Here is a 10,504-nt window from a genome sequence, read left to right as displayed (position 1 = left end):
ATCATCTTGCAGGTGATGTATTAATCTTTCCTGCATCCTTGTTGTTTTTAAGAGATCCTTTCTTATTTTTTTAGTAGCTGCACCAGCATCTTCAAGATCTGAATCTCTGTTTTCACTTTCACTTAAGCGGTTTTGCAAGCTTGTCATTGAGATTTTAATTTCCTCTAAATCTCTTTTACTCTGCTTCATGCGATCTATTTCTTTCCTGTATCGCTTATTCAAGGAATCCGTCATTTTTCTAATCTCCTCTATATTTTTATGAATGTCTTCTTTAGAAGCAATTATTACTTTTTTTACTGCCATGTTTTCTTCAGATTGAGTTTCTTCCCTATGTTTCTGTAGTTGATTCTTCACTTCCGGTGCTATGATTTCAGAGAATTCTTTTTTTCTTTATTTCAGAAAGGAATTGCGCTCTGAGTTCCTCTGTAACTTTCTGCTGTTGCTTATTTACTATAGATGCTATTAATTCGTACAGTTGAGCTGAGCTAGTTTCCTCTGAACTTCTTCTGTGTGAGCATTGGTTTTCCTCCATATGTTTCTGCATTTGATTCTGTACTGCCTATGTTATTAATTCAGGGATTTCTTTTTTCATTTTCAATCTGATTTTCTCTATACGTTTATGCATCTGTTTCTTTATTTCAGATGCCATTGATTCATTGATTTCAGTTGTTTGATTCCCAATTTGTTCTGTGTTAGTGTCCTCTGCCCTTGTTATCGGTGGGCTTGGGGTCTGAGAGTGCATTTTGCTCCTTCTCATTGTCATTTTGTGTAGCACTTTCTTCTGACATTTGTTGTTGATCTTTGTTGCAGTTATAACCTTAGCACCTACTGAAGTTCAGGTGCAGATCTACAAAGTTTGGATTTATTCAGTTGTGCCAGGCTTTGGTCTGGCTGCTGTGCTTAGCACCTTCCTGCTGCTGCCCTTGAGGGTGAACCTTTTTTGCCCCTCTGGCAAGATGTTGTGCTCTTGAATTGGCTGGGTGAATTTGTCTCCTACATGCTCTGTAGGGATTCCAGCTGCAGTGTTTCACCCCAGGCTTGTATGCCAGGCCTGAGTTGAGTCTGGAGGGTACAAGGTGGAATAGTTTGGGAGAGGCAGCTCTCCCACACACTCACCTGGCTTGGACTAGGTCTGGTTCTGGGGGTTCTCAGAACGTGACAGTAATTCCTACTTGGTGGGAGGGTTGGGGAAGTGCTGCGGAGTGGTGGGAGGCATCTCAAAGTTGTGTAAGAGGGTCTCACCCAAGATGCATCTGAGTTGGGACGGGTATGTCCCACCAGCACAGGGTAGCCGGAACCTCTCCCACACACTCACCGGGCCTGGGCTAGGACTGGATATGGGGGTTCCCAGAAGGCCAAAATTTTTTACACTTATCACTCAAAATTCCTTCTTTTTTTAAAAAGACACATTTATTCAGCATCATGATCAGATTATTACATTTAGCAATCAAGAGCATGGGAGCAAAAAAAGGTCTACATTAAAACCTTTTGTTGGAATGCTTTACACTTCGCACAGAACAGAAACTAAAATAACCTGTTATACAATTAGTCACAATACAGTCCTCGAGTTGTTTGCCCATATGCATGAGTATTGTCTAAAGCATGTCTTCTTTGTAGCAGCTAAGCCCTGCCACCACTGTGATTGGCTGAGTTCAGAAATCTGTTCTAAGCTGTAGCTTCCCTGTCACTTCTCTGTCTCTCCTCTCCTGCTAAGATTTGTTTCCTGGAACTGTTTAAAACTTTCTGCCACTTCCATAGCTACTGCTGCTGCTGGAGCCACCATAACCAGCTTGATTTTGTGGTTTGGTAAAACATTGGCGTCCATCACCTCAGGGTCCAGAATTTCTGCCTCCAAAGTTTCTTTCCTTCATAGGTCCAAAATTTGAAGACTGACTGTTGTAATTGTCAAAGTCATTATCACTTTCACTGCTTCCATAACTGCTTCCATTATTCCCAAATCCATTGTAGCCATCTCCACTGTCACCATAACCATCCCCACCACAGCTTCCACCAAAACCACCTTGACCACTGGTTTCCTCCACTACTGAAACTGTCATTGCCACCAAAACCTCCTCCATGACCACCACCAAATTTTCCAGAACCACTTTGACCTCTTTGGCTAGATGAAGCACTAGCCATCTCCTGCTTGGATAGGGCTTTCCTCACTTCACAGTTGTGGCTATTCACAGTGTGGTATTTTTGAATGACAATCTTATCCACAGAATCATGGCCATCAAATGTTACAAAAGCAAAGCCTCTCTTTTTTCCATTGCCTCGGTCAGTCATAATTTCAATCACTTCTATTTTTCCATATTGTTTGAAATACTCTCATAGGTGATGGTCTTCAGTATCTTCCTTAATGCCCCCAACAAAGATCTTCACCTTTAAGTAGGCACCTGGTCTTTGAGAATCTTCTCTTGAGACAGCTCTCTTTGGTTCCACAGCTCTTCCATCCACTTTGTGTGGCCTTGCATTCATGGCCGCATCCAACTCCTCCACAGAGGAATAAGTGACAAACCAGGGGGAAAGCTTGGTGGTCGGGTCTCTTATTACCATGCAGTCTGTGAGTGTTCCACATTGCTCAAAATGGCTCTCAGACTCTTGCAAGTTGTTTTAAAGCTCAACCCTCTGATGAAGAGCTTCTCTAGCTGTACAGGCTCCTTGGGAGACTTTGACTTAGACATGATGGCAGTCAGAAGAGAGACTGACGATGCTTCCTCCTCAGTGTCCACCAGCAGAAAAAGCAAAATTCCTTCTCTTATTATTTGTTGTGAAATTTTATTTTATATTTTCCATAAAAATCTCCAATATTGATATGGAGGAAACAAATAAAAATTGGAAGAACTGACTGAAATGTTTCAAAATATGAATGACAAATTCATGAAAAAGATAGAATCTAAAAAAGGCAGGAAATAGAAATATCACAAATAAAAAGATTGTGTAGAATTCACAAATACCAAAAATTATCTAGGTGAAGAAAAAGTGTTTGAAATTGAAGACAAAATTGCAAAATATGTGCAAGCACTCAGAGAAAACAGACACTGTAAGAAAAATATCATTCGGCAACTACTAGACAACACTAAGCAAGCCAACCCAAAGCTAACTAGAGTTAGAGAAAAACTGGAAAACACAAAACAGGACAGGTGCAAGGGACATGCCTGCACACAGGTCTTTGTGGGTAGAACAACCTGAACTTCAATGAAGTACTTAGCATATTTCTGGGATCTGACCTGGACACTATCACGTAACTGTACACACCAGAGATATTTCACTACTTTTTTTTCTCCTGTTTTTCTCATTGGCTATTCATTTCCTGTACATTTGGGAGTCATTTGTTTTGTTTTGGATTTTGTAGTTATTTTTGTTTCTGGATCTATTTCTTTTCTCTCTTCTCTCAAGTCTATTTTCTTTCTTTCTTTTCTTGTTTTCCTTTCTTTTCTGTAATTCTTTTCTTCTCTTTCACTGTTGAGGTTTCTTGCCTTCTTTTCTCATTTTTCTTCTATTTTCCATTTCTAAAGAAAATAAGAAAACCTTTCTTTTTCCTCAACTGCTTTTTAAAAAAATAAATTTACTACAGGGTCTGCAGAGTCTCACCCCACAGATTGGACTTGTAGTGATTCTCCTGTTTCAGCCTCCCAAGCACTGGGATTACAGGCGTGGGCCACCACACCCAGTCTCAGTTGCCTTCTCAGTGCCCTGAGGATGGGGCTGGCATGGCACACCAGGGATTGAACCTGGTCCCTGTAAACAGCTTTTGGGATTTAAACTTTCAAGTGAGAAAACATTGTCTTTTCCTTTTATGCATACTCCTTCACATTCCATTGCATTCTTTCTCTTCTATGTCTTCCAGTTTCCCAAAGCTTATGTGATTATCATTTGAAGTCAAGCCTTGACTGTACTATATTTGACCTCATTTATTACTTCGTCTTGTTCCCTACTTATCTTAATCCACATGCCCCTTGCAAAAAGGTAAAAGCATTCTACTAAGGGTAAAAACTCACTGTGTCCAAGTACATGGTGTAAGTTTGATTTTGTTGCATAACTTCAGAATTTGTTCCTGTCCTTAGAGGTAACAAGTTAATGGTTACAATAGTTTGCTAATAATTGAGCTGTACTTTAAACTATCATTATTACTAACTGCTACTTTAGCCAGGTTGTCATATAAATAATAATGTTTTTCTCCCTATATGAGAATGCAGTGACTTGATGGGATCATAGTCACCACTACAAACTAGTATCAAGTGATTGGGTGGTGAGTCAAATAGTAACTTTGTATCCTTTAAAAATAGAGAAGGTAGGGGCTGGAGAGATGGCTCAGTGGTCTAAAGCACCTACTTGAAGCAAGCTTGGCAAAGCACAGGGACCGCGGTTCGATCCCCAGCACCACATGCCGGCCAGACCCGCCCCCTGGTGGGCTGAGCTGGCCACACACACACACAATAAATAAATGTAATAAATAAAAATAAATAAATATTTAAAAAAAATAGAGAAGGTAGATTTTTGGGATAACTATAAAGAACTACCCATATCTAGCGGACACCACTGAAGAACAGGCATCTCCTACAGAAACCTCAATACTAGTGATAAAGCTAACTGTCATATGAAGCTGCCAAGTATCAACTTAGAAAGCAAAATAAAAAAGAGAAAATAGAAAATGATGGCACAGAAGCAAAATTCAACCATAGACCCCAATCCCCAGTCCACTATGGACAAGCTTAACGCACCATGAGATAGATGAAATTAGAAGTCAAACACTGAATCTTTCTGAAATGATAGCAACAGAAGTGAAAAAAAGTGGGGAAAGCTATAGAGAAAAATAATCTCTCAGGTTCAAAAATAAATGATGTTTAAATTCAAAGATATTAGAGAAAACATTAAAAAAAGAAATGCTCTTAGAAAAATGATGGAAATAATAAAATCCCAATATAGAAAAGAAATAGAATACATGAAACAGAGCCAAACAGAAATCTAAGAGATTGGAAAGGCCACTGAAAGTGTACTAAACAGACTTAATGATAGAGATGATAGAATTTCAGATCTTGAAAACAGAATTATACTTAGTAGTCATAAAAGGAAAGATATCTTTTAGAAAGAAACCATGAAAAATCAGTGCAAAAGCTGTAAATTGAAGCAAAAATGAATTACATAAGATTGACTGTGGCCACTGAGAAAGCTAGAGATAGCACAAATGTTACATTTTTTCATAGAAATAATGGTTTAAAATTTTCCAAGCATGGAAAAACAGTGTGACCAATGAAAACATGAAGCATATAGAACTTCGAACAACCATGACCAAAATAAAAACTACATAAAGAAATATAATAATCAAGAATCCAGAAATTCAACACAAGAGCAAAATATTAACTGTTAGAGAAAAGAAACAAATCATGTATAAAGGAAAAACAATCACAATAACAGTGGTCTTCTCAACACAAACCCTCAAGTTAAAAAAAAGAGCTTGAAGTGAAGTACTTCAATCTCTGAAAGCAAACACCCTCCAACCCAGATTGATGTACTCTGAAAAGCTATCTTTCAAAATTAATGGAGAAATGACACATTGGGCAAAGAATAATGGAAGAAATTTATGATCACCAACCCAACCTGACAAAGAGCACTGAAAGTTATTTTAGACATGGACAAAAATGACCACAATTTGAAGAATAATAATGGAAACAAGGGCTGGCCAAATAGCTCAGAGGATTAAAGCACCTGCAAGCAGGTGCTGGGGCAGGGATTTGATCTTGGGGTCTGCCATGCCAGCCCAGCCTCCAAGGTACGCTGAGACTGCAATTGAGACTGGGCTTGTTGGTGCATGCCTGTAATCTCAGCTCTTGGGAGGCTCTAAACAGGCAGATCACTATGCATCTGATCTAGTAGTGAGACCCTGAACACCCTGTAGATGCTTCCCTAAAATATAGGAAAAAAATGGCCACAAAGGACTATGTGGGGAAAGCAATTAAGCAGTGGAAAATGCAGGGGATAATCAGTAAGAAAATATCATGACAAAGATAAGCCAATATGTATCAGTTATCATCATCAGCAAAAATGACCTTAATTTACCAATCAAAATAAACAGACTAGGGGCTGGGGAGATGGCTCAGTGGAATAAGCGCTTCCCTGGCAAGCGCAAGGACCTGAGTTCAATCCCCGGTTCCACCAAAAAAAAAATAAAATAAAATAAAATAAAATAAAATAAAATAAACAGACTGGCAAAATGAATCAAGAAATAAGGTCCAATAATATTCTGCATACACAAAACACATTAAATTCATAAAACGCATAAACTAAAAATCAAAGGATAGAAAATTATCTTTTGCACAACAGGAATTCAGAGAAAATCAGTGGTAGCTATTCTTTTCACAGACAATGTGAATTTGAAAGCAATAATAATCAAATGAGATGAAGAATATTACTACATACTTGTTATGGTAATACTTCAAGGGGCAGATACAAAAATATGGGCAGGCCAGATAGTTCAGTGGATTTAAGTGCCTGCTTAGGCAGAGGCAGGGGCTGGGTGTTCGATATCTGGTGTGCAGTGCCAGCTCTGCCCCCCAGGGTACACTGAGACTGTGATTGAAACTGGGCATGGTGGTGTGCGTCTGTAATCCCAGCACTTGGGAGGCTGTAAACAGGAGGATTACTATGAGTTCAATCTATGCAGTGAGACCCTGTACAGCCTGTACACCCTGTCCTAAATACAAAAAAAGGACCATACTTGAATTTTATAAAAGCTATATATGTCAAACCAATGGACAATATATTAAATATATTTAGAAGATTCCTTCTAAAATCAAGAATATGTAAAGCATGCCCACCATGTTCAGTTCTATTTATCACAGTACTTGAAATTTTAGCTAGAGAAATCAGAGGAGGAAAGAAATAAAGAGACTATGTATAGGAAAATATAGTTCAAATTATTATTAATTCAACATGACATGATACTATACATAGATGACCCAAAGTATTAATAACCAACTTCAGCAATGTAGGAGGATACAAAATAAACACACAAAATCAATAAAATTTGTGTACACCCACAATTAACTCAGTGAGAAAGAAAGTATGAAAACAATATCATTCATGATAGTATGAAGAAAAATTGAATAACTAGGTATTAATTTGACAAAAGTGAAAGACCACTGGAAAGAAAATTACACTCCAAAAAAGGCAATTGAAGAAGACATTAGAAAATGAAAAGATGTTCCTTTCCCTGGAAAGGCAGAATCAATAAAGCAAAAATGTAAATAATCCTAAAACGGTAATGCAGATTAAATGTATTCATTATAAAATTAGCCAAACTGGAGAAGACAATCTTCGCCAACCTAGAGAAGACAATCCTAAAATTCATATATAATCAGAAAAGATGGAGACTAGAAAAAGAAACTCGAAAAATAGAGCAATCAGGAGACAGAATACCTGATTTAAAGCAATACTAGAATGCAATAGTTATTTTAAAAAAGCATGGTACAGGTACAAAAACACAGGTGGTTCAAGTGAGACACAATAGAGAATTTAGAAATAACCCCATACAAATTTAGCTATTTGATCCTTGACAAGAAGGTCAAAAGCTTACATTAAAGGAAATAGACTAGTCAACAAATCATGCTGAGAAAAGTGGAACTCTCATTGCAGAATCTGGAAGCTGGACTCATATCTCTTATCATGTATTAAGTTAAAATCAAATAGATCAATGATCTAAACATTAAGACAAACATTTATCCTAATGGAAGATAAATAACTTGAAGTCATAGGTGCAGTCAAAGACTTTCTAAACAGAAATCCAATTGCAGAGAAAGTGACATTAGTAAGGGCAGGTAAGATAACTCAGTGGATAAGTGCGTGCTTAGGCAAGTGCAGGGACCAGAGTTCCATCTCCTGTACTGCATGCTGAGCTGCCCCAGAATCCCAGACATGCTGTGCTGGCCACTGAGACTGGGCATGGTGGTGCAGGCCTATAATCCCAGCTCCGGGGAAGCTGAAAGCAGAAGGATCACTGAATCTGAGCGGCGTAGTGAGACCCTGCACCAAATAGTGAGACCCTGCACCAGAAATAACATTAATGTTCATTTTGTTTGGTCAATTTTACATAGTTATATCAGGTAATCTGAGTAACTACTTTGAGGAAAACAATTCGCAATATAATAACTGTTAATTTCCTATCATCTTGCTTTGAAATTCTGTAGATTATTAATATTATTATTATTATTATTATTATTATTATTATTATTATTTTAGGACAGGTCTACAGGGTCTGACCGTGTAGATGGGACTCATAGCGATGCTCTTGTTCACAGACTCTCAAGTGCTGGGATTACAGTTGTGCACCACCACGCCCAGTCTCAATTGCCCTCTCAGGGCACCCTGGGGCTGGAGCTTTCATGGCAGGCTGGGGGATCGAACTTTCTGCCCCTGCATCTGCCTAAGCAGGTGCTTTAATCCTCTGAACTATTTGGCCAGCCCTTTTAAATAAAATTATTTTTATTCTTTTAAAAATCAAACTAGAAATTCACAAAAGAATCAGCAAATAAAACTACATGAAAGTAAAGAAGCTTGTGTGCATCAAAGGAACTGATTAGTAGAGGGCAGACAACTAAAAAAGAATAGAGGGGCCAGGGAGATGGCTCAGTGGAATAAGCACTTCCCTGGCAAGTGCAAGAGCCTGAGTTCAATCTCACTTCCCGAAAAAAAAAAAAAAAAAAAAAAAGGACAAATTTGCCAAATATTCCTCAGGCAGAGTTACTCATATCTAAATATATAAAGTGTTCTAAAATTGAACCAAAATAAAAGATCTAATCAAGAAATGGTCAAATTGGGGGTATGGGGATGGCTCAGTAGAATAGGTGCTTCCCTGGCAAGTGTAAGGGCCTGAGTTCAATCCCCAGTTCCACAAAAAAAAAAAAAAAAGTCAAATAAAATGGGTAGATACTTCTCAGATAATACATACAGTTGGCTAAGAAACATGAAAAAGTATGTACATCTCTGGCCACTAGAGGAATGCAAGTTAACATAAAGCTAAAATTTTATATTCTAGAAAGAGTGCTTATCATGAAGAAGTTGATGAATAACAAATTCTGACAAGGCTGCAGTCAGAAAGGAACCATTCAACATTGTTGGTGGAAATGTAAACTAGAACAACAGCTGTAGACAGCAGGATGGATATTTCTCAAATAACCAAGATTATAAATTTCATAAGACCCAGATATTTCCCTTGTTCGTATTTTCTCCAAAGACCTAAATGCATCACCCTATAGTAATTTGGTACAGGGTCTCACCATGAAGCTTGGACTCATAGTGATCCTTGAGCCTGCATGCCCATCAACACATGACTAGATAAAGAAAATATGGTTTCTGTATTTAGTGGTAATAATGTATGTGGCCACATACAAAGGGTTAATTTGAGGCATTTGTAGGAAAATGGATATACAACGAAAATATTATATTCTGTGAAGTAAACCAGCCACACCAGCTTAAATACCATATGTTATCTCTCGTATGAGTAAGGCAAAGTGCAAAGAGCAAAATAAAGGCTAGACAAGAGAGAAAGGCTTAGAGCTCTTGCAAATGGAAGGGTGTCCTGAAGAACAAGGGCAAGCATAGAAAGAACAGATAAATAGAAATAAATAGATTATAGATAGAGCAGTGGGGCATAGGCCCAAAATGTGACATATACCATATACAGAAACTTAAGGACCACAATAAATGTACATAACACCTATCATAGGCATGAAGAAAGAATAATGGTAACAAAAATAATGATGCAAAAAGGGAAAGAGTATTTAGAATTGGAGTGAAATAGTTTGGTGAGAAGAGAAAAGTGATTAAGCAAAAGAAGATGTGTTGTAACTATGTACCTGCTTCCCAAGATGAATGTAAACTTCATGTGCAGTAAACATATAATAATAAAACAAAAAATAAACACATACATTTTAAACTTTACTTTCTCTTAAGTTAGTTTTTATAGCATTATTTGTGTAGTACAAATCTATTTTTTATCTATTACTAAAGTTGTATATGTAATTCTGTAAGGAGGAATAAACTCAAGACAATGCTAAGATTTTTCTAAGTAGATCACCATGTAGACTCAAGTCAGTAGTCCCTATATTGCTTGAAGCCTACAACACAGCCTCTAACTGATGAATCCCCAAAGATTACTACTAAATAAATTCAGTGTCAAGTAATCCATAAAAGATTTGAGGATTTAACATATTTAGTCACATTTATCCGTTAAATGACCTACCATCTTTTAAAGGATTGAAGAATAATTCAAGTAAGATTTTGTGCTGCTATAGTTGATTTATGTATTCAACAAAAAGAAAAGACTTTGATCTTTTTGCGTGCTTTGCTGTTTTGACATTCAGAAAGTAAAATAAAAATGTTTCTTTTTTATTTATTTTAAATTTCTCTGACTATATATTTATAATACATAATAAATATATTCTTTACAGAGTACTGGTATATATCACATCTTGGTCCCTTTTACTACCTTTCTCTTCTCATTCCG

The 10,504-nt window shown here is 37.3% G+C and overlaps 1 pseudogene; it reads right to left on the bottom strand.

Moving 5' to 3' along the window:
• Positions 1–1,684: 1,684 nt before the first annotated feature.
• LOC105743821 overlaps positions 1,685–10,504 on the bottom strand; it is a 120,248-nt pseudogene continuing 111,428 nt past the window's right edge.

Source organism: Octodon degus, unplaced genomic scaffold (assembly GCF_000260255.1).
Source record: "Octodon degus isolate 3935 unplaced genomic scaffold, OctDeg1.0 scaffold00171, whole genome shotgun sequence".
Lineage (NCBI taxonomy): Eukaryota > Metazoa > Chordata > Mammalia > Rodentia > Octodontidae > Octodon > Octodon degus.
Note: the sequence above shows the minus strand (reverse complement) of the source record. Positions and strands in the feature narration are given on the sequence as shown.